We start from the raw sequence: 24,859 nt of genomic DNA, 5'->3' as shown, positions 1-24,859 counted from the left end.
GGAAGGACTAACTTAGGAAATCTTAGGAAATAAAATGAGTAATATGAAAATTTACTCACACAACATAGTTATGATTCTGTAAGAGTCCTCAGAAGAAGAGTGTATTCAGCCCAGGTTTAGGATCTCGTTGAACTTCAGAAAGAATATACTTAGTTCTATATATCCTTCTTTTTACTTTAAGGCAATAAGGTGAAGCTTGTTGCACTGGCAGTTTAAAACCAATAAGCTCCATAGAACTACCATGACACTGTAATCCCAGCAACTCATTTGAATTTTCATTTCAAGCCCAGGCTGTAGCACTGAACAATATTGAATTATTCAGTCTAGAATCTCATCAAATGCTGCATTAATGTGTATATAATGCGAGTCTGATGCACACTGCTGTGCAGTTTCCTAGTCACCAAAGTAGAAATTAGACTTGACTAATGAGTCAGCCAGAAGCATGTCTGTCTTTTATGCTTCTTGTTTTCTGGTGATTATTATTATCGTTATTATTATTAATGTCATTATTTGTTCAAAATTAATTTAACACATTCTGAATGACAGGTGTTGCGTTGCCAGCAGACGTCAGCTCCCCCCATGCTGTCATTGCTGTCGGGAGTGTTGTTTAGCGTTATTCATAAATCTGATAAACATAGATTAAGAAAACAGTTAGAAATTTGCAAAATTACTTCATTTTTTGCATTGAGTTTCTCTAAAAATATGAGTCTGGAGCTTAACAAAAATGAATAAATAAATACATGACCTTTTTGATATAATTTCATTCCTGGTTTTGTGCTTTTTTTTTATATAAAAAGAAGATTAGTTGCTGTTAAAATTAAAACAATTTGGTGGTAAAGGGAGTGAAAGGCATCCAGCAAGGGTTACAGTATCGCGTGGTAAAGCACAGATGCCTGCGCTCCGATCAGTTCTCTCAAACTGTAAAGACAGAAATGGTTGAAATTTCAAAACGGTCTGCTTTCTATTTGTTTTACTTGTCATTATTTCTATTTTGATTATAGATATTTTGCCGTTCTATAATTCCTGTGGTATCAGTCAAGAGAAGGAAATAAGTTCCACAGACAATTCGACAATAAAGATAGCTGTCTAGGATAAGAGTGACATTAGATAAACTATTTTTTGGAGGGATGGAAGGATGGACAGTTGTTTGAAAGGATGCTACGTTGGAACTTAATCTTTTAATCATTTTGCCTTCAAGCTTTTTTTTTTTTTTGCACAACTCTAGGGCCTTCATATTGTAGATCTTTAACAGCAGAGTAGAGGTCAACCATCAAAGGAAAATCTAACAACAATTATTTATATTGTCTTCTTCTGATCTTTCCACTACATTAGACGGTCGTACTCTGACGTTGGATAACAGAGATACTACATTTTTTCCCATCTTAAATAACTGTAAAAATCATATTTTGATTCAAGCTAAAAAAAAAATGAGGTGGTTGAAGGAAAAGAGACCTGGAAACTTGAGTTTCTACTTATGTTTTTCATTTTATTTTCCATCTACCTTCACTCTCTTTGGGACCAAGGGAAAACTTTCAAGTAAAATGTTTCCTCGTTTCTTTTCCCATCAGTTAGTGGACTGGTACACTGTGCCACGAGAGTTGGTCCCTTGGCTCAATTTTCTTTGTCTTAGCATTTGCCAGAAGCATAGCCTGTCTCCTAAAAATTGGCTACCTATGATTGTACTAAAGTGTCCATCGCTGAACTTCAGGAAATGACTAGAGGAAATATTGGTTGTTTCAAAGGTCAAAATAAAGGGATAAACAGAAAATCGGGACATCTTGTGACAACTTCAAGATAAATGGAGCGGAATGTTTCTGTAGATTTAGCATTGCGGCTCGACGGTGATGTACGCATTTAGCAGAGTAGAATATGCCATGCTTCGCTGTAGCTCCCGAAGATTTGGTTTCTGTTTTGTTAAAGTGAATTCTTAAAACTAATTAGTAAAAATAAGGAATAAAAAGACAAAGATAAACTGAAATTTACAGGCAGATTGATGGAAAAACGACAGCAGAATGGCGTGTTTTCACATTCGACGGTGGATAACGCTGCTGACCAACAATCCCTGGGCCTAAACAGCTGAATTTCTTTTACCGCCCCCATTACAACTTTCTTGATCATATTTATTACTTCCTCCAATTCCAGTCATCAGGAGGCTGCACTTCTGTGTAAACTCAGATCTGTTAACAACAGAAAAAAAGCTATGGATGTCAGTATACTATAATATTGGTGTCATTTAGCTTAGTAATTCAGCTCAAGAGGCAGTTTAGGGTGAGGAGTTATATACTGTATAAAGTATTTTATATTGCTACATACTTGAAATGTGCACTACTTCAACACATCTCTGGTATGTGACAACATTTCCTATTGATGATCTTGCCAAACCCTTTCCGAGAAAACCAAACAAAAACAGCTGGATGGAATAGATCTATTTCTAGAATTATGAACCATGAATGAATTCGTTCTCTTTTAGATTACTTTTCGTCATAGGGAATCTTAGAGGAACTTTCAAGGAACACTTAAGGAACTAAAACAGCTTGGTGATCCCGCATCACGTCTTTTCGCTGAAAACATTTACAGCTAAATCCATCCAATCTGACAAGTGCCACGAGCCAACAGGCTGCCCAATGTAGATGGGCTGCTGAGGGGAAGTGTTTGTTGTGCCGGAAAGCAGTTTCTATGTCAGTCTGATAAAGGCTCTGTGTGTTTACTCATTCAGACTCCTGCTGAGTGCCAACCTGCTACTCAGATTAAGTTTCTGTCTCTGCCTTCAGCCGCCGCCGCTGCTGCTGCTGTCACTCCTTACTCCCAATTTTTGTCAGTCTCTACTCTTGTTTCTTGTCCTCTCTCTTTCCACCTCACTCCTTACCGGTGTTTCTTTCTTGCAACTTTTGCCTTCCAGCAGTGACAAAGGTGCTCGGCATTTCCACAGTCAAAGCCATAAATGCTTGACAAAAAAAAAAAATTGATATTTACACATCACTGTAGACTTACTTTGTCCCACTATTGTTAATGCAGTATTTTTTCAAGCTGTATTTGGTATAGTGAAGATGACCAAATGATTCATGCACAAAGTCTACAATGAATTTCCTATAAAAAGGTGTATGTTTAAGATATGTCGTGTTTTACATGTATGCATGTAATAATCCATCTATGATGTAGCTTTTGGGCAGAGATTGGGAGCAACTGGTTCTATTTCCTCAATTCCATTTACTTGAGCAACTTTTTGAGAAATAATAGCTTATTGGGGCGGTTTTACTGCATAACACATTTGTACTACTTTTTGAGTCATATTATTTCCGCAAGTAATGATAGACTTACTTGAGTACAATTTCTGGCTAAACTACTCACCTCAGGTTACATTACGGACCACAAACAAAGTTTTGGTCAGTAATACAAAGTTTTGACTAAAAATGCTCCAGATAGAATCACAAATTTACAGTTAATGGATAGTGTCACCAGTAGTAGTTCACACTGTGGTAACATACAAACACAGCCTCTTATCACAAAAATTTGATTATGAAAGAGGTATTGGTTTTGCACGCAACAAAGTTTCCGGTTCAGGACTTTTGTACTTAAGAACAACAAAAAAAGCCAGAAAAAACAAATGCGATTAACTGAATCAAATTATTAAAACTTATCTAATTGATTAATTGAAATAATTGCATCAATGTCCCAGCCCTACTATAATGATTTTGGAACATGAAAGGTCTGTTCCAGAACACCATACATCCCGCCGTGGTAATAAGCTGATCGCTGGTGTCATTTGTGGGCTGTGAAATGATCTCTGTGTCAAACACCTTTTTCCTGCAATCTTCTTTTATTGCGATGTTGTGGGGCTCTTTTCTCGCCATTACCCTCATTTGTTTCTCTCTCCTGAAAGATTAGGACCAGAGTAATTCTTTGGTCTACTGACTTTGCAAATTGGCCATGTCACTGAGCAGAGACTGCTGAAGGCCATATGACAAAAGACGCCACACAACTCCTTCATGGTCGCGCGGGTGTCCAATCATAAAGCAAATCTTGCTCACATTAGTAATACTGAAAGTACATAAACAAGCATTGGACATGTAATTATATACTCAGAAAACTGTCAGATGACAGTCTAGCTGAGGAATTTCAAACCTTTAGAGGTTTTTCTTCCCCCAATATTCCTATAGGTATATATTATTGCACCTTCTTTGAATATCAACGTGTCAAGAAAGAAATATGTCTAAATTCCTGTTTCAATAAAAAAAATAAAACAATAGGAGATGAGAGATAAAGTTTCCACATTTGCTTGTTTTTAGGTTAAAGCACCATATCCAGCCATGGCAAAAATAAAACAAAGTTCACTTTTCTTGAAATGTACCTTTTACTGCAGTAAGCCACAATAAAACTGACATTGTCCACAGACATTTTTTAGACATGAACATTTCAACAGGAATGCTACTGTATGTTTTGGGATAATTTGAGCATGTACCATGTAAAAACTCTGGACTTATTCAATTCATAATTTATTGTGTATATTTTCATCAATGCGTCAGGTTTTCTGTTAAAACTAACAAAATACAAATAATAATGTAACGTGAAAAAGTGTAAAAATTGGGTGATGAATAGAAATGTTTCAAGTAATTGCTTATTTACTAATTAATCGAATGGGAAACTTGACTTTTTACAAAAACGCTAAAGAGGCTCTTGGACTGAAACTTGGTCAGTGTAGGCATATACAGAAGCAAGTTAAGGTTAAGTTGTGATAATTTGCCTGTCAATAAGAATATATTAATGTATATTTACAATATATATGTACTTTTTTGTTTTAAGTTTTAATTTAAGAAAAAACATAGTCAGCTGGGGTAGTTTGTAAAAGCAGATGTCGTTGAACGAATATTGAAATATTTAACCAGTTTCAAGTGAAACTGGGCGGTCTTGTAGTGAAGACATTCGCCGTTATTCCACAGAACCACCAGTGCCCTGTTGCTCATCAGATCAAAGGAATAATTTCCAAAATAGGCAAAGAAATGACATATGGACCAAACAAAAGATCAGTTGGGAAATAACAAGGTCTTAAATCATCACTATTTCCATAGCACCCAGTAGTTTTGAATACTAAAGAAAAGCGCCCCCAGCTTTTTCAGCACTCTATTGCATTGAAGTGTGTGTCAGGACATCGGTTTGTTACCGCCTTACCTGTTGACCAATTTGCAGAATTATATTTGTGCATTAATTTGTTTCAAAAATGCTAATTACAAGTTAATTGAATTATTTTCTACATAATCTAAAAAGATATGGAAATAAGTCATTTAATTTGACATAATGCTTTGACAACGCTAGACTGAAGTTGCTCGAATGAGCAATTTTGTTGTTTTGTTGCAGTTAACATCCTCCAAAAATGTATTTCTCTACCATATGCAGCCATTAAAGGCACAGCTTGAATCCCAGTTTTGCCCAGTTCTGTAAAATAATGACAGATAATGCATTTTCTAACATTTGTTCACACCACATATAGAGATTTTGAGCTCACAATAGATCACAATAGTGTACTACACCAATTAATTCGGTGTTGTTCATGCTTGCATGTCTGGCACAGGGAGCCTTTTCCTGCCAGAAATTGGTCATGAAGGTCAGTCGTCATTCACGGGAGACAGGTCACACCAAGATGCAAGTTTGTTTTGGCCCCCCAAAAAACAAGGATCCTTATTTTATTCATTTAGTAAAAAATAACCCAATGCAATCATGATCAACTCTATATTTCACAGAGGCAGTATAGGTAATTACCAAAACCTACACTGTCAGTGGCAAGGACATACATTTTGTAATAGTGTTTTATTGCAGACAAAAAGACATAAGAGAGCTCCAGCTATATTTTTGGCAAACATTTCCATAGCATGGGTTTTGATTTCAGAGAGAAAATGGAGGTTAGAGAATGTGTGAATTTTCATGGCTTGGTGTCAGCGGACAGACTGAACCAATGGAGGCCATCAGTTGATTGAAATCCGCACACAGTTTCGTGTATTGGCGATGACATGCTTCTGCAGACCTCACATTTCACAATTTGATATTACAGCTTTATGTATTCTCCAGAAAAACCTTCCATGACTTCACTCAGAAACCACATTTTCAATACAACCCAGGCTTACAACAGACATCTTTATTTGTTGGAAATAAGCTCCAACAATTGTTCAACTTTTAAAGATGAAATCGAATATTTAGATCATATCCTCAGAGATTTCTAAAAATGAATCAGGAATACTAGCTAGTTGTGATAATGTTGTTAAAACTGGCAGATGTCAAACTTTTCATCACCTCTAGATTTTTTTTTTTACTTACTATCATAGTTATTTACTGTAAATTTCCATAAGACTCTGCTTTTAGGGTGCAGGTTTGCTTCTTTCCAAGATATATTCAACATATTGTACAGGGGTTTATGACAGTGCGTTGATCTAGTAAAGGGAGATGAAAACACTTTAATAATTGGTTGTGTTTTTTTGAAAAAGCTAAATGATGAAGGAGGTGCTTTATTAATGATGGTTGAGACATCAACTGGCCTAGAGAGTAATGTGACAGTGGTTTAAAGAGGTACTCACATTCAGTTCTTTGCATCCAGTAAGAATTCTTAATGGCATTGCATCAAGGATAAGAAGCAAATTAATCTGTAGGGAGAAAAAGCAGCACATCAAGGACTATCTAAACAGGATGTGGAGTATGCATTTCATGCGTCACATATATATTTTCCACTTGCCATAAATATGGACATTCACTGAAGCTTTCAAGAGAAGTTTTACAGAAAATACACTCAGGGAGAAAAGCTGTTAATCACCAAGTTAGATCCCCAAAAGGAATGATCTGATCTAATTTGGCCTCTTTCTGGGTTAAGCACACACATACTAAAACAAACATCTACCAGCACACCTCTTACCTTGGCCATCGAGCCTGACTAACCCTGCCACATATTGATGCGTGGCAGGGTGTTTGCGCTGCACACAAATAGAAAGCAAACAATTGATTTTGTGTCTCTTGTTTGATGGAGCGATGTACATTAGAGACAACTGAGATGAAAGGAAGGCTTTTAAAGAGGAGGAGGCTGCAGCTGGAAATGAAGAAAAACAATAACAACAGGGGTTGTTCGTATTAGGTTAAAAATGCACTACACAGCTAGCGAATTTGTAAAAGCAGACGCCAGCGACTCTTTAACTGTTTTTGGTGTTTTCTCGCACGAGGTGGGCTATGGCACTTCTGTTGATGCAGAAGATCTTGTGTTCAAAGCTCAGTGAAGCCTTTTTTTCCCCCGTTTGTTTTGATTTCTCGGCTATATGTCCTAAATTTACAAATCTGTGAATATTTTCCAACCTTGCTCTGTTTTCAAATAATACTGTGTTTATACTAAAAGCAGACAGATTAATCTTAAAGAAGCCAGACATTTGTGATTTACAAATGTCTGGTTTCTTAACAAATAAGTTAAGAAACTATCTCTTAATTATTTGTTTAATTGGTAATAACTGATTGTCCTTTCTGATTTAGTACTAACATTAAGTGTTTTTTGCTTGTTTACTTTGCTTTGATGTTATTTTATTTCCCACAGATCATAACGATTTCTCTGCTCATTACACTGCAATTTTTAATCTGTTTAACTTTCCATGTACAGCTCAGAACAAATACTCAGAATGAATTCTTATTTGTCAGCAATTTTGAACTCATTACTCTTTGACCCACCCAAGGTTTTGCATGTTTGCATTGCTTTGAATCTAAACTTGATGCATTTCTGGTGCTGTAACCCCTGCTCCACATATGCAACACTATGCTGCCCTCCACAGTCATAAAACTTGGTCTGCACATCAGCTTCACACACTCTGGCAATATTTGCAGCCTCTGACCTTTGCGACACCAGATGGTCTGGGAGACACAAGACCAGGAAGGAAAACACATAGATTATTTATTTTTATTGTATTCTGACGAACCAAATTAAGAAAATAAAAAAAAAAACTGACAACCATTCAGGCATCTGATTTATTAGACATTTTGTCCTCTTAGTCGTTTTCAGAAACTATTTTCTTCCATAGTCTTACTTTTAATTGATTTGGCTAATATCAGTATGCATGTAGTCATGGTCAAGACATGGACTCTTTTGTACAAGAATGATTACAAACTTTTTCATTTCATTGCTGACTCAATGTTTATTTAGTAAATGGTAACATTGTGAAATCTCTAGTGTTGTAGTGTGACATTCTGTACATCACAGGCCTGATACTAGCAAGGGTTTTACTGTATTGAAAACAGGTGGCTCATAATGCTGGTTCAAGACAAATGATGGGGATAAGGAACCATAGCAACTGGCTAAGTCTGCGTAGAGAGTAAACACAGATTGAAAACAATGGGACAAAGTAAAAACTAGACAGTAAGCAAAGACAACTAAACAAAACAAAGCACAGGAATAGATTTACCACTCAGTAACAGAAACTGAACCGGATTTACCCAAAATCAGGAAAGGTGGCGAGGGCTACTGTGCAATCCAGCCAGACGACCCAGAGGTGAGACACAGATTTGAGGTATGAGGCCAAGAGAACCACCAGCAGAGCAACCGAGGGCAGCGAGGGAGACAAGAACCAGCAAAAAGGGCAACATGGGGGCCACAAGGACTAAATAAGATGATCTGGAGGGTGAACAAGGAACCAGAAAGTTCAATGAAAAAGCTAATTCGATCAAGCCACAGTTCACTGGATCTACTGAAGCGGTCACAGGGCTTGAGATCAGCGGCTGACAGACAGCAATCATACTTAATCCTCTCAGAGAACTCGGAAGGGCTCAATAATAGACTTTGGTGGAGGTGGATCATATTTGACTCAACTCAAAGGTCACAAGAACAGTCAATGGGTCAGCGGTCAGGCTGAAGGAAACTGAAAAGCAGCTCGTAGGAATGCAGCTCTTTTGCATGCTGTTACTGCACATGAATGATCGTCAGAGAAAAAACGCCACCATCGCTTTCCATTAAAAGTGCTTCATACACCAGCGTGCCGCAGCAATATGTTTTAACTTCAAAGAGGATGTTACAATTGATGAAGAGAAAATCTCAAAGTCCAGCTTTTGCAATCAATGTTTCCTGAACTAGGATTGCAGGGATTTTGTTGATACCAGTGCAGAGCTTGCTCAGGAATGGCAAATGTGAGTGTCTTCTACATACAGAGCAGATACAAGAAGGACTCCAAAAAAAAGCCATGTATTGGCAAGAAAAATAACAGGGTTTAATGGGATGCCACTTCTGCTACTTCAGAAAATGCTACTTCAATTCTACCTTGAGCGAAAAAAACTGAATTTAAACATCTTCCATGAGCAACTTTGGCCAATGAACCAAGAGCAATTGCAATGGTATATCCGGCATGGTACAGCACAATTCACAAGACCAATGTGATAACTAAATGGCTCAGGGGTCAAAGCGGAGAAATTCTTACCCCATGGCAAGAAAAATACCAAGATCTGAATCCAGGTGGGAACTTCTTGGTTCTATTTAGCTATATACACATACATTTTGGCAGATTATTGAATTTCACAATACCTCCGATGACTTTCATGCAGATGCCATTCAACCATACTGCTCCTTAAAAAAACTCTTCGTTCTTTACGCTGTCTGAATTAGTTGAGTGCTTAAAAACATCCAAACTGGTTAAAAACTAACTCACATCAACAACGTGTCAGACGTTGAGAAGGGCAAGCATGCGATCGTTGACCCAGAGAGCTGGGAGTTTCTGGCAACAGATAGGATTTCTGAACTAAGCCAACACAGCCAAGCTTACGCAACATAGATGTGTTGGGCTTTTTTTGTCTTTATAATTTCCTCCTGAAGTTCAGTCAACATTACTTGTTTTTTGTGTTTTTATATTTGAAATAATTAAACTAAGAAAGTTAGTGTCAAAGAAAGAAATTAAGATGTTTTTTTGGAAGGTTCTTATGTGTGAAAGTGTGACATAACACACTTTCACACATTCAACAACAACAACAAAAAAAACTTACTTTCATTTAAGACAAAATTCTACTGCAAGACTCTTCACTGGAACAAACAAAAGAGCTAATATCAGTATTGCCTTAATGTCTGTGCACTGATTGCCTGTTTACTTTGGAATTATTTTTTAAATCTTGACTTTGGTTTTCAGGCTAACCTCCTTTCTATGTTTTTGATTTGTTAAAGCTACATACTCCAACTTGAGCCCTCAGGCCCTTCAACCAAAATCTACTCATAGTGACAAGAACAAGATATTAAAATAGAGGGACTGCTCTTTCCAGACTGTTGCACCTAAACTGTGGAACAAGCTGTTTTTAACGCTCTCTTTCCATTCTGAAATTTCACATTGAGCCTTTCCATCAAAAGACTTTTAATCAATTACGCTTGACCGTGGCAGCTTTTCAATCACGTTATTCTAAAGATGAGTCCTTATTATTCATGGTTGTTAAACTAGTTGGGTTTCTGGTGTTTCTGGTACTATTGATGAAAACATTAATATTGTAAGATCTGTTGCCTGCGTGATTCACACTGGGAGATCGAAAAAGTTAAATTAAATATGAGCAATACAGGCTTACTCTTTGAAAGAGAATCTCATCGATTCTCCCTGTAGCTCAACATAAACCTGTCATTAGTATTTCTATCAGGGCAGGTGTAACAGATTGAATCTCCGGTAGCCTTGACACCAGTCCAACCAGCAGATAAGAGTGCATGCTGAGCTGTGCAAGCAGATACCAACATGTTTGACATTTTGTCAGCTATTGATTTGGAACTTAACAAAAGAGGCAGGAAATATAGTGTTGGTGAGGAATCTGACATGGAGGTTAGAGGAGAGGCCCGTTTAGCACACAGGAGCCACATGGTGTTTAACTGTGCACTGCGTGAGCTGTTAGTCAGCAGTGTCAAGTGTTGTCAGTCTGCTGCCAGTCGAACCCAGCGTAGATATATTTTAAACTCACTGAGACGGATGAGGACGTAACGATGCCTCGGCCACATTGACAGATTGACAGATACTCCTATTCAGAAGTTGTTGTTTTGGTTTTTTTTCTTTTTGTTGGGTGAACTGATTGGAATGTTGAATAAATCCGGTCAGAACGCACCGAACCACAATTAGCTGAAAAAACTAATCTGAACTGAAGTGAGGGATTTAACACCGCTGCAGGAAGGATTTTAAACCAAGTGAAGCTATGGCTTTGCCCCTGTGATATTACATTATTTCGTTATTCATAATAAGTTCACAGAACCTCGCTTGAAAAAGTCGAATCAAAATCTTTACAGTCACAAACTGATGACTGAACATATTCACTCTTTAAAACGTTACACTTACAGCTAGTCCCTGGAGCAACAATGCAGCTCCAGACCACCACACTACTGCGCTTGGCGGGTGATGCGATTTTTTCTTTTTCTTTTTTTGAAATGTTAGTTTTATGCTAGGCATCTAGTTATTTTTGGCTAACAGCGGATTTGGTCTTAAAAAACCTCTCCAACAGATACCAATATGCTCCAATCTCTTTCATTTTGACCTCCCAAGTTTTGGAGATGTCTAAATAAAATGAGCAAAAAAATGTGTCAATAACAGTTATGTTTTAGGGTATGTTTTTTTTTTTTTTTGACTTTTTGATGTGGTTTAGAGTGACAACCTCCTCACAGCTTTAAGTCCTACTCCAACTCATTTGACACATCAATGTCTGCAAACTAGTGAAGGATTTTTTGACTGTTAAAAGAAAAGTTGGAATTTTTGCTGTGGCTGCTACTAGAAACAGCAAAGTCTAAATGTGTCAATAATAAGCAGTTGGTAATTTATCCAAGTTGTCATGCTTAATTGGCATATCTCTTTCAGCAATGTCACAACATTTATTTATGTTTTGCAGAAGAGACGGGAAAGTAAGACTGTGGTGCAAATTTATGCAAGCACATCCAAAAGATTCGGAATAGCATTAAGTTCTGGGCATTCTGGACGGCAATCCACTTGTGAAAATTATGCCTCATGTTTATTAAACCATTCGTGCTTAATTTTAGTCTGATGAATCCTGACATTGTCAACTTGGAATAGGACCATGGCAACAGAGAAGAAGAAATTCAATGATGAAATAACCTAATCCCTCAGTAATTGTCCTTTCTTCTTTGGACAAATAAAGTTCCAGACTAGACCTGACAAAATGCAACAACCCCAGATCACTGAACTGCCCCCATGGCACCAGGTATAATGGGTGCTTCACTTTTTACCCTAATGTGTCCATCACTCTGGAAGAAGATGAATCTGGACTTTTTCCAAAATCCCAGAGTTCAGTTATTATGTTCCCTAAGAAATAATAAAATATAAAAATCTCTTATTCCTTTGTTAATTTTCAGAGGTAATTTTCATCAATTTTCACAATATCAAGTGGAGGCTTTTATGTGGGAGTTTGGGTGAAGTTATCAGTTCTGTTTTTCCAATATACATGTTTACTTAAACTAATGATAAGAAGACCAGTATTAAAATTGGTGTAAACGCTTTCTCCATATTTTCAGATGGAGCTCATATTAGTCAAATAATTAGAATAATATTTCAGCGTATCCACTGAAGGGCCAAGAGATGTGATCTTCTATGTTGTTGTAAATGACTTCCCACCTTGGTATTGTTTAATAAGCTAACGTAAAAGAACAGTGTTGAATCCAGGTGCATATTTCAGTAAATTGGGACCTAAATTAGGGCATCTTTATGTCCTGGTACAAACTCAAAAATTTAAAGAGGATATCTTTTTATTTATTTACTTTTTTTTTTACTAAGACTGGAGTCTTAGACAGGCAGGTAAACTAAAGAAAACGATGCTGTGAAGATAGCTTCTCCTAAACATAAGGCTAAATGGCCTACTACAAGACAGGCCTTGAATAATTAAAAACAAAAAAGAATGCACACATAAGAAGTGAACCTGACAAGAAATAGGCACAAACATGCTAAAATGAGAGGTCATAGTCAGTGTCATTATCATCATTTATGTGCCATTTATTCTTGCCATCTGGATCCAATACAGGATACTGATTGACGAATGCCAAGCAGCCAGTTTTGTTATATTTGCTGACAAACCTGCCTTCAGTTTCTTCATTACATCTCAGTTGACAGAATATGTAAACTTTCATAGAAATACCTTTAAAGATTAATTTCCCTCAGGAAGTTAAAATTTAGCTTCACTTCTGCTATGCCTTCTAAGATCTTTTTGTAATCTAAACATTTTGTCTGCAGCCGACTGTGTGCAACTGTTATACTATGGAGGAGGTCTGAATTCATGTTACCCACTCTTGCATCACTCTTGCAACTTACTGTGTTCCATAAATAATGGAGTGCGCTCGGCATGCTAATTAAAGTCAAAACAATGAAACATCAATCACAATGAACATTTTGTTTTCATGTCTGCATTTGCTTCTTGTTTTAACCACATAAAACATATGAAGAGCTCATCAAAAGGGGGAGAATATGTATGGGTTCATCTTTTATAATACTTAAACAAATTTTGAAGGACATGTCTGATCTGTGTTACACATAAAAGTGAAAGGTAAATAGGGTCTGGTAATTATATGTGCTTATTTTGAATGGATTTGAGTTGTTCTCCATTGAAGGATGTTCTGACAATGAGCTAACATATTTTGAGAAAATAGATAAATTTATAGTGATAATGAAGCATATTTTGGTTAATTAACTTGGGAAAATAATTATAGGAATTAAAATTATTATTGGACAGTACTTACACTGCACAACAGACAGATAACCTATTTTGTGATTCATCGATTATTGATTTGACAAAACATTCCCTGTTTTAGGTCAGCAAGGATCACCGAAAGGATTTTAATTTGCCTCATGTCTGAAAAAATGTGGCGTTTATGTGGTTTTCTTTAGATTTAAAAAGCTAGATACACTTAGATGCCATTGTGAAAGCACTGATTAAAATGTCACGGTTTTTGTAAGTATTTCACATTTGTTTCAAGTGGCTCACCACAGAGGAACTCCGGTAAAGTCTCTCTGGAGGAGATGGTGCAACTTGCATTGTAGCCATGATTATTTTTATAACTAAATTAATTACAGATTTGCCTAACTAGAAGAGTAAATGGTCACTCACCAATTCTATTGGATTTATAAAAGGATTTTCTATAGGTATTGTATTTACTGCAAAATGCAGTCTGTACTTAGTAATACAAATCTTTTATAAGAAGCTGAGATCTTTCAAATCTGCTTTCTTGCGTGCATGCATTTTTAAGAAGAACAGCATTTTAAAAGGATTATTTAACTCATTTTCTAGGAGGACATTTTTAACATTCAAGCAGCAGTGAGGGACTGAGTGCTGATGTTGTAAATCAAAAATCAGAGAGTTTAATCCTACCTCGGGGCTCATCTTTGCGAGTTCCTCGTTATACAGAGTTACGGATTAGAGACTTGCAGTACCTTTGTGCAATTTGCTACATACTTCGCAATCTTCCCTGAATAACACATATCGATCGTTTTCTTTTCCTCACTTCTCTGTGATTTTAATAGCCTCATCACCTGTTTCTCCCAGTCCACCGTCGTTTTAGCTCCTGCTTGAAGCACTTCCTCTTTAGTAAGCCCCTGTCATCATTAGAATTGCTGCGTTTTCCGATTTTGGAGATGCTGTGTTCAAAGAATATCCAGTTGTTTATTTTAGTCGACTCCAGAGTTACTGGAGTAGTAGTAATAATTATTTTATGAGTAGCGTGAGATGGGACCACCTTTAGTGGTTTTCGTCACTGCAGAAAAAAAGTTGCATCTCTTCTGCTTGATGTGCAACGGCACAATGAGGATTCTCTGTTCAGTTTGAATATTAAACGAATAAAAATTAAACGCAATTGAATATTTCATTGTTATTTTAAAAATTGATGGGTAAAGCTAGATTCTGACTGAATTCTTTTGAGTCAAAATGATTGGCGATGGGAAAGACTAGAGCAACTCTGCCATCAACACTATTACAGCAACTGGCAACCATAAATACATGGTACATCTAAGCTGCCTTTGGCTTCTTTAAGCAACTATAGTCAGTTTTTCAATGAAAATACAGAAGCAAAAGTAATTTTTTGGTTTATTTTTAATGGAAACATACACAGCTGGTTGTATATGACTGGGTGAATGGGAACATTTTATATACTTCTTTGTGGAAGTTTGATATGGCAAAAAATAAGAAGAACTGATCTTTGGGATTTTCTTAGAGCACAAAATGAGGATCTTTCCATCAAACAAGACAGCCATGACACAGGATTATTTATTTTCATAACACGTTGCAGGTTTGCTGGGTCACACAAGCCACAGTTAAGGCCTGGCACCTGCAGCTTTTCATCTAACCTTGTGATTGTGGCTTTGATAAAAGCTTTTGTATTCAGCAAGGATACACGGCTCTTAATGTTGAGTCGCTGACAGCTTTGGCAGTCAGTCCTAACCCTGACAACATACAGCGCTGATTTTCTTTTTTTTCTTTAGGCATTAGACATTTAACTGATTCAAAACACTTCTGAATATGTCTTCCAAACAGATAATCTGCACTAGGTTTTTGAAAATCTTTTGTTAATATCAAATGAATAAAAGACACTACACTGTCAAAAAATTATATGTTTCTTGTCATTTTTTAATTTTTTTTTTTTACTTTAAGTAAAAATGTGGTCAATTTGGGTCATTTTGAATTTCCTTGATGGGGGTGGAGGATTAATAATGATTTCCAACTCTAATTTGATGTATTATTCTCTAGTATTCTATATTATTCAACTGATTTAATTATTTTAATAATAAATTGGTATATTTTATGGCTTTCCTCTAGGAGTGTGTGTTACAAAACTAAAAATAGCTAAAAAAAAAATCATTTTGTTACATTAAGATTTTGTAGGGCACTATAAGTATAGGAAACAGCTCAAAATAAATGTGGAGAAAAATCACAATCTATAAATGCTTTGGTTATAGGACCAAGTTTTCAGTATGAAGCGTTTCTTCAATTTTCCAAACTTCCTGTGGAAAACAACTTTTCTGTGGCCTCACCTTCTCTAAGCTGCTGGTTAAAACCTCCTCTGAGGAATGGGAGCCTCTAAAATTACTCTGTGTTCTCCTGCAGACTCCTACTGTTTTCTTCTTGAACTGAAGAGGGATATATCATCTTTGTAATTGGACCTCAGGTCAAGTTATTTCTTCACAATAAATGTCTAGCACTTTAGACGAAACTCCATTCAGTTTATTAAACAGGGTAACGGAGGCTGAATTATGAGCAACTACAATGCTAATCTTATCAGTGAGCCGTATGATTTTTTAAGAACTGACCTTTTTTCTCCACACTTAACTCCAACTGTTTCAATTTATGAGCGTTTTGCATTTTCTAGCCATTTTAGCTACGATGTGCCCATGTGAATCATAAAAAAGATGCTTCTTCTTTCTTCATATTACAACATAAACAGTTCTGTTCGAAGTTCCTTTAACTTCTGCCAACATGTATTTTCCCGTATCTGTTACCCAGCAACCGTGTATGGGCTGAGGGCGACGTGGTAATTTTCTGTATCACAGCGTCTTTTCTGTGACACTGTGATAAAGAAAAGATGAGACACACACGTTGAGCTTCCATTAGCATCTAACAGGAAGGTTTATTCTTCTTCTGTGTAATGAACATACTCTATATACAATACTTCATGTGCAATACTTATCAAATTCTTAAGGTATCAAAAACGTCAGATATCACTCAGTAACTGCAATAGATAACCCTTGAATTTAGTACATCACAAATGGCCAAAATATCCCTTTATGCCAAATGAAAATTCCTTTAACATGCTTCGTTTTACATTAGGAATTTTATCAAGGGAGAAAATCTACAGATGGCTTTTAGTTCTTAAAACCATAGTTGTTGTTTTTTTAAGTTAGTGCTTTAACTCAAATACAGTATCCCTTTTTCTCAGACTTTTTGTATTATTAACTATCAAAAGGAAAATCTACGAATTTGCTTTTAATGATTTTAATAACTATTTTTACTCTGCACAAATAACATATACTTTAACATTTAAGCAGTTTAGCTTTTCTCATGCTCCTTTAATGGTGTGTCTCTTTACTAAGCTTCACACACAGACAGCCTTACTCACTGAAGGTCATAGCAATATGGCATTCGGTGAGTTTATTGGTTTTTACAATAACCCATAAAGAAATGTCCATTTTACAAGAGACCAAAACAATGTCCTTTGTGTAAGAACCATTTCTAACTGTGTAAAATACAATAAATTCAAAGTGGATTCAGTAGTCCTTCAGCTGGTTAACACACATGTACAAAGTCCGTGAGCATTAGCATTAATTTGTCTGCAGAAATGTGTCCCGCTTTCTACACAACACTAATCACAAACTGCATAACGTGACTCACTAGTTGACTCTCGATTCAGCTGTTAAAAGGAAACAATATATATGCATCAAAATACAATTTTACTAACCTGTGAGATACAGAAAAGATGAGATACACATGTGGAGCTTCCATTAGCATCTAACAGGAAGGTTTATTCTTCTTCTGTGTGCCCAACCTTCTCTATGCCACCAATGCGATAGGCGCCCCCTACTGGTTTTATGTGGAATCGCACTGAATAACTGAAATAACTCTAAAAAACTTATTACAACGAGAAATTAAAGATAGAACAAGAAAAATAATGTAGGGGTGCCTAGTTTTATACTTCGTGGTTTTTGTTCACTTATAACTCTACATGTACGTACATGGGATATCCATAGAATTAATCATCATAATAATTGCTAACAGCAATGCTGATGAAAGCATTCTTGTTCCTCACAACTGTTTGTTTTACTACCTTACCTCACTCTGGGAAGGACCTGGTGACTGTAGGCCAAGCAAATTGTAAATGTTTCTACAGTCCCTGCAGGGTCCGACCAGGTTCTGGCAGAGAGCTACCGAAAATCTGGAGTACACATACACAGGGGGAGTAATTATGAAACAGAACTGAAGTCAAAGCAGGATTAATAGCTTTGTGAGGTAACTTCAGGTGCAGTTCCAAATTTTTCATGTCACAGAGCAGGTTAATTTCTTACATGGATTAATCACCGACGCATGCTGGTCCCCTAACCAGCGACTGTTATGGTTTCAGATACGAGATAGATCAAAAATGAAACCATAGTTTCTCCACCAAGAATTCCCCTAAAAAAATGAAGACAGCTTTCCAGTGTTGCCCTAATTACCGTTGTAAAATATTAATGCAATAATTTCTGTTAGTGAGTCTTGCAAGTTTTGGGGCCACAGCGAATTAGAGTCCGCTTTATAGACCTGAAACCATAAATCATCATTAACTAGTGTCACCAAATAAAAAATGTTTGAGTAAATCTGTCAGTGGCATTCATGCTCTGCAGAATCACTTTAGTTCAGATCCCCAGTGTGGATAAGTGATGTTTTGCTTGTTCCTGCGCTGAAGTATTCACACAGGTTAATTCTGAAACTTGAGCTCATTTCCGCGTTCTGCTGATGGACGATACATCTTTAAAAACAGCTTCTTCTACTACTGAGCTATAGGGTCACTGTTGAGTTGGAGTGCCCAGGGGCCATAGATAGTGAGGGCAGTGCAACTGAGACCTGTGATTGAAAAATACCCACTCTTTGTAGTTTGCTATAGCTGAGGGGGCCTCAGGTCGGGACGAACCTTTGAAAATGGGTCTTGGCTGTTGATGTGCAGCTACAGACAATATTTCCTCCCTGGACATAGAGGGTTTCTTTACTGCGGTGAAGGTCAGGAGCCGGTCTAGGCAGAAAAAGGAAAATGTCTTCTTCTTTTATGTGATGGCTGACTGACGGGTAAAATAGCAACAATACTGTCCCCTGTGACGGTTTCAAAGTAGCAGAACCCAACTTGCAGGGATACTGTTAAAGTTAAGAGACAGCTACGTGGGCTTGTGTCCAAGATTGAAAAGGTCCTGCAATATTTGGTAGAACTTTGCTTGTCCTTATTTCTAGTTCTGGCTCACTTCTGGAATCTGTCGCAACCAAAACGAAGTCAGGCTATCTAATCTCTGAATATAGAGGTCGTAAAATGTGGTTTTAGTTGATGGGAGTCCACACTTAGGGTGACATTTTGACAGGATTGAGAGATTTTTCCTCCATTGTTGAGTTATGGGTCTTTTTCTTGCTACACAGAAACATTTTGGCTGCCAATCTGCAACTGTGGCAGAGCAGTGGATATAGAGGTTCGTATTAAACATTTGTCAGAGATTTTTGCAATTTGGTGTTATGAAAATAGTTGTCATTTTTTTAGAGTTTAACCTATTGTGTAAGTAAGGCAACATAGTTGACCAGAAGATTACTTCAAAAAGAGGCATGTTTGTTGCTTTTGACAGACTGTGAAGGCAGCACAGACTTTGATGCAAACATGAAATTGTCATCTTATTATTGCGGATTTTCCCAGTACTGTTTCTTGTATCTTTTTAAATGTGGATGCATAAATGTGCCAGCCCTACTACATTCACAGTACTTTCTTTTTGCATCTAACAAAAAAATGTATTTAGTCAATCTTCCCTTTGGTTTACTTACGACCTTGATGAACACAAAACCCTACCCTCACATTTTGCACATTATGCCCATGTTATGAGGTACTAAAATTAAATGGCATCACAAAATGTTCTTATTCGCACATTCCTAGCATTCAAAGACTAATTTGGACAGTCCCAGTGGACACAGAAAAGAAAAAGAGAAGAGAGTGAAAAGGAGATCGAAGAATACAGGTCAGAAGCATCAGTACGGGAGGGGTTTTCACAGACAAGCAGAAATATTAACCGAAAGCTCTTACCTACATTTGTGCTTCCATTCAACTCGGTAGTTAATTAACCTGTCAAAAGCTTACAAAGGCATCGCATCATCCTCTGAGCTTTCACAAAGTGTTTAAAGGCAAATTTCTGAATTTAAATTTCAAATTTTTAATTTAGCCAATAGAAATAAATTTGGTAACCCTTACCACCAGTGTATATATTACTGGATTGGGCAAGTTGGGCATCCTGGTTGCCTAGTTGCCATAGAGTTGACAATTAATAGCAAAACATTGCTTCCCTTTTTCATACTTTTTGCATGAACATGTAAGATCGTTCATGCAAAAAAACATCCCCACTGGATGCGTAGAAATGATATGCATGTCACATGAGTTTCCAAACTGACCTAAAACACGACTTGCTTACTGTGGTTTCAACATGTAGTGTATTGGACCTATTAACAACAGTTCCTGCCTTGAAAGTATTAAAATTCAAAAAGTCACATTCTAGCTCCGGACAGAGGGCTTACAGAGCCATAAATTGTACACACCCTGGAGGCAGTTCTGCTTGTGAATATGCTTCTCAGCTACACTGTTATTTGTATTTACAGAAAATACCCAACAGTAGTTTTCTATTTAAGTCTGCTTACTCTAGAATGTTTTCAGGCGCATTGGTTACGGCCACCACCACAATGCAGTGCGGTGGCACTAGAAAAGTCATAAACAATCATGAAATGGTTAAACCCGTAAAATATTCCCAAACATAAAATGTTATGTCAAGGAAATTGTTGTTGGGAGATGAGACGCATTTCATGCCATGTTGACCGGAATGAAACTGTTATTTGCTTCATTCAGATCTTTCTGATCTGTTTGAAAGTGCTACCAATTTTCTCTAAAACCATAAGTGACAAGATAATTTCGGGACTTCACATTTCCATGTGGATTTATCTTTTTTTCTCTTGTGAACATTTTGCTCAAGGATGAAGTGCTTAGAGAGACTCTGACAATGCAGCACGGTTTTCGATTCCTTTATCTTGCCAAAAAGTGAGACTAATTGCTTTCAGTTATAACAATTGGTATTTTTTTTCTCTTTATGCCTTTTTTTTTGTCAAGGTTCACCAAACGTACTGTATAGTCGCTTAAATGTTCTATTTATTATTTATTTTGTAAGCGTTAGATTAGATTAGATAGAAACTTTATTCATCCCTTTGGGATTTACCCTCAGGGAAATTGTAGTTCAGTCTCCCACACAGCACCAATACATCAAATACTTACACAATTTTATTTATTTATTTTATTTTTTACATTAACATTCTATAGTCACTTTGTTTTTATTGTACTCCTGCTAGCCCTCCTTCCAACCTCCAGTGAGAAGTTGAAGAGTTTCAGTGCTAGAGGGTCAAAGGAGTTCCTTAGTCTGTTGGTCCTGCACTTTGGAAGAAGGAGTCTCTCTCTGAATCTGCTTTCCTGGCTGCTGATGACAGTGTGCATGGGGTGGCTGGTGTTGTCCATAATAGCCTCAAGCTTTTACAAGCATCACAATTTTGCTTGGAAGATGTAGTTGCTAAAGCTGTGGGAGCATGTTGCTTGGTTGAAGAAGAACATAATACAGTGTTGTATAGATTTTTTACTCTTTTTTTTCCCTATAATCCACTACAGATGAATAGTGGATCATCTGGCCTATCTATTCATGAAATATAGCCCCCTTTTTTTCAGTTTTGAAACCAAACCGCCTCAGGGTCTGTGCTGAGCTTGGAAGAAATTTAAATGGGTTGCATGCATAATGAGCACCAAACAAGTTCGTGAAATTTCAAAGTTGCTAATTTACTATGTCTCCCCGGTCCCTTGGCTACTCTTGATTGCTGAATTATTCATTTCATTTCGTTCAGGTTGTCCTCCTCTTGATAGCCATCAGGGCATTCCTCAGTGAACAGCTGGATTTTCTTGCTGGAGTAAAAGAAAACCCATTGTCCATATGTGTGTCTTTACATACTATCAACTTAGAAGAATGTTCAGAGTTATTGTACATAGATATATGTGAATGAAAACTTTTCTTCATTTCTGGTGAGAGTTTATTTTTTATTTTTATTTTTTACAAATGAAAGTGAATCTGAAAATAAATCGGATCTGGTAGGATATATTTACCAGGATACACTCTTTCTTCTGCCTATTATTATTATTATTATTATTATTATTATTATTATTATTCCTAGAAGTAGATTCCAGTACAAACTATAGAAATTGACAACAGCACTAACTCAGGCAGAAGTCAGTATCTTTTGCAGGGCTGTAGACGGATGAAATGGGGAAGATTTCAAGACATCGCCATAGAGATGGTAGTCAGTTTGTGGCAAATAGCCTTTGGAACTGTTACCTATATTGTCCATGTCTCACACACATACACAGATACGCACAACCATGCACACGGTTACGGACAGCAATACATACTAATGCTTTCAGGGAAAGGTCCAAAACTTTAAGCCGTTTAGGTTTGTGATTTCCTGTAGGGTCAGCACGCCCGGGCCTCCAAACATTTGATGATGAATGACCATCCACTCACATAAAATGGGATTTTTTTTTTTCTTCAGCGAAATGTGGTAACTGGATCATTTTTCAAAAACTAGTTGAATGAACAGAAGTTTGCTTCTGGAGGGCTTGAAAGGAGTTTCATATGACCTCAGCCTCTTCCCCAGGTGATCCGTCTCTGTAGGTGCGACATTAGTTCACCCCTTAACTTTATAAGTATTTTATGGCTGAGTGATTCTTAGTTAAGATGCCTAACAAACACAATGAAATGTTTGGATGATAGTTGTGATTTAAAATCTTAACTGTCACAAAGGACAGCAGTCTTCATAGAACCGTTGTCTCATGTGTAAGCCTTTTGTGGGTGACCGTCAAGGAAGGGATTAATAGACTGAAATTGAATCACGAAACATTCAATGGACATTAAATAAATATTTGAAGTATATCCATAAAGCTGGAGAACTATTGCCTCATGACCTCTAGCTCAGAGGTCAACAGCCCATATGGACCCAAAAGTAATCATTTCTGGACCCTGACCAGTAAGATTACAATGTGGCAATTGAGTTTTAAACTGTGCACTTCTAGCATGCTTATAGTTGTTTACTTTGAGTTACTCCTGCCTTGAAGCTATAGTAGATAACTTTTACAAAAATATGTTGTTTTTTTTGTTTGTTTTTTACATATTTGTTAAATCTGATGCCATGTTCTAACAGTATAATATGAGAAAGAGAATCTGTGAAAAAATGCGCTCCTCTGTAATTGTTGGGAAGATACATTCAGAAACAACCAGTCGGAGTCAGAATACGTGTTGTAGCGCTGTTAATCACACTCGTGTATGCACTCCTCAAACCATTCCCTCACAAAGTCCAAAGGCATGTTACAGGACAACTGTTTACCTGCCATCATTGGTGGCCATTCTTAAGGGCTGGCTCCGATGTGGGAGAGGCAGCAAAAGCAAAACGGAAAATGTGAACAGTGTTTTTACAAGTGCGACTGAGAGCATTAAAACACTCCTCCTCGCTCTGATTGGTTTGTTTCTGACTGGAATAGATATATATGACAGTACAGCCACAGTGAGGACAATTCTCTGTCTGGACATAGTGACAGTTTTAACAAATATGCAAGAAACATATTTCTATAAGAGCTACCCACTGTAGCTTTATTTTGTTTTTCATGCCTGCTTGTGAACGAAGACAGGGCAAGCTATAATAGCTTATGGCTGCTCTATCCTCTCTGTACACAGAGAGAAAATCCAGACAATGGAAAAATGAAGAAACATAAGCCTGAAAAAGCAAGTCCTATCGTCTGGATTATAATCCACAACAAATAGTTGAGGACTATACAAAGGTTTAGCTCTGCTTGAGTCAACTAATGCATCTAACAACACAGTCGTTAGGTTATGCCAGATATCTCAACACAGAGCAAGTGTTATTGTTGCTCATTATTGGTTGCTGCCTTTTTTCAAAAATAAAAGCTGCCTTTCTCATTTTAACACAAAACAGATTTACAAGGGAGCTTAACATTTAAAAGTATTTTATTTCTTTACACAATCTTACACTCATTGCCTAAAAGTAAACTTTGAAGAAACTGCCAAGCTCCACAGCAAACAAAATAAGTAATAATAATAATAAATACAGTAAATAAAGTCAGTTTTCACCAATCCTTCGGGCGAATATTTTCTGCAGCCTCCTTTTGCAACAGTTACACCAGCTCATTTGGTTCAAACAGCCTGTGGCATACTGTATCTCACTGAGCTTTATGACCATTACCACAAAAGAACTGTTCTTGTTCCTTCCGGGTGTGTAGGTTCCACTGCTGTTCGATAATTTCTTCCTGATGCCACAGATTCTTTACTGGACTTTAGTCTTGACTTTGACTTATAGCAGTATATAGACAGATACAGTGCATCCAGGAAGTATTCACAGCACTTCTCTTTTTGAGCATCTCTTTATGCCACATCCTTCATTCAAATTGTATTAAATGAGTTTTCCTTAAAATTCTATGCACAAACACCTGCATATGACAATGTGGTAAATTAATGAGAAAAAAAAACTATGGAAACTCAAACGAGACATGATGATGATTTTTTTTTCTTGGCTGAGATGTTTTGGTCACAGTGTGCACACTCTAGGTAAACGTAGGAGGAGGTAACGGGTTCTAGAGCTACACTTGTCAGTATGATAAAGTCTTTTGATTCTTGCCAAATGATCACTTTGCAAACAGTGATGTATTAAAATTGAAACAACAAACTTGAAAATGGTTTATATACTTTCATAACATCAACTAACCATATCCTCTCTGTTTTTAAATCGCTTTAAAACAATAAAATATCCTGTTGCGTTAATGGGAGTGGAACGATCCCTATTGATACGGTCCAAGCTGCTACTTTGAGAAAAAACAGACATCCCATAATATGTATTATTAGATCTAATCTTCTTGACGTAATAGTAACTCTAGTCTAGCCAGCAGTCATTTTTTGGAACTGTTTCCAGCAATATTTGATAAAGTTGAAACTGCAACTTTCTCAAGTTCTAGAGATGTTGATGACAATTTTAGCATTGGGATTTTTATCCAGTTCAATTCAATCCATTCAGCTTATTTCTATTAACTTAATTTACATAGGGAGACTATATCACA

The 24,859-nt window shown here is 36.9% G+C and overlaps 1 long non-coding RNA gene across 2 annotated transcripts in view; it reads right to left on the bottom strand.

Moving 5' to 3' along the window:
* Positions 1-17,478, bottom strand: part of LOC116727424 (uncharacterized) — a 37,755-nt gene extending 20,277 nt beyond the window's left edge. Inside the window, exons 1-2 of one of the 2 annotated variants that reach the window (XR_004340797.1) lie at positions 17,399-17,478; positions 6,564-6,629 (exon numbers count right to left, since the gene is read on the bottom strand). This is a non-coding gene — a long non-coding RNA (uncharacterized LOC116727424). Of the gene's footprint in view, positions 1-6,563; positions 6,630-9,526; positions 9,684-17,398 lie in introns of those variants that run through there. The other variant, XR_004340798.1, reaches the window with a different exon arrangement.
* Positions 17,479-24,859: the final 7,381 nt, after the last annotated feature.

Source organism: Xiphophorus hellerii, chromosome 10 (genome assembly GCF_003331165.1).
Source record: "Xiphophorus hellerii strain 12219 chromosome 10, Xiphophorus_hellerii-4.1, whole genome shotgun sequence".
Classification (NCBI taxonomy): domain Eukaryota; kingdom Metazoa; phylum Chordata; class Actinopteri; order Cyprinodontiformes; family Poeciliidae; genus Xiphophorus; species Xiphophorus hellerii.
This window is presented reverse-complemented; position numbering and strand designations above follow the sequence as displayed.